A 1,059-nucleotide genomic window follows, 5' to 3' on the forward strand; every position below is an offset into this window, starting at 1 on the left:
AAATACACTTTACTAGCAATCAAACATATTATTTGTTACATTACTTTTTTTTTTTCCCTTTACTCTCAATAATGGTTCCTAAAGTCACACATTTCTGATCAGCTCTAAATTACACTCCCGGTATGGACACAGTCTGGGCTTATACATTCAACAATCTGATTACTGGCAGAATAAAAATAGGACCATATTCATTATTGTTTTTCTTTAATAATATCAGAGTAAAACTAATATGCATTTAGATACTCATGACCCAGATTTGACACACAGAAAAAAAATGTTTTGTTAACTAGTTTGATAAGAAGGGTGGTATGAAAAGGACCTGATTAATAGAAAAACAGAAATCTGGCATTTANTATGCCTCCTTGACATAAAAATTATCTTTCACTGGTTATTTTTAAGAAAGAAATAGCAGACATGGGAAAAGCTCTAAAAACCAGTTACCCTTTTGTACAAAACACTTACATATAAGGGAATTCTCCATTTGTAAAGCTGTCTCCCTCTCTGTTCCAGGAAGAAGAGGATGACTAAATCTCTAAAAATTCTTATCAGTGGAAAAGGTAGTGATTTAAATCTGCATAGCAACCATAACCTCATTTACTCTGTTTTTCATGATAACCTCCCATACCTGGTTTCCCCCACCTTCAATATCTTCTTTTGTCTTTAGCTAGAGATAGTACATAAGGCGATGTCTTGGGCCATTTCAGGGAATTACTCAGTTCCTGAGTATCTCCCATGTATAAAGGTGGTATATATATGTTATTAAACACCAGTTTGTTTTCTCTTATTNGCAATGAGTGCCTTATAATAGGGCTTTGATGCTAGATAATGGCCATTAGAGTCTTTGTTTTACATCTGGGAGAAATTATTTGGGAGGATGGAATAATTACTAAATGGCCTAGTTTATCCTTCAATTGTAATGTTACCTATGTGACTGATGAAAAGGCACAGTCTTATTGATTGACTGATTGATTGATTTGATTTTAAAGGAGAAATTTAGTTTTAACAAAAAATTAAAAAATTAGATTATCAAGCTCCAGAGTTAAACTACTGCTTAGGCTT

The sequence above is a fragment of the Crocuta crocuta genome, unplaced genomic scaffold (genome assembly GCF_008692635.1).
Source record: "Crocuta crocuta isolate KB4526 unplaced genomic scaffold, BGI_CrCroc_1.0 scaffold2186, whole genome shotgun sequence".
In the NCBI taxonomy this organism is placed as follows: Eukaryota; Metazoa; Chordata; class Mammalia; order Carnivora; family Hyaenidae; genus Crocuta; species Crocuta crocuta.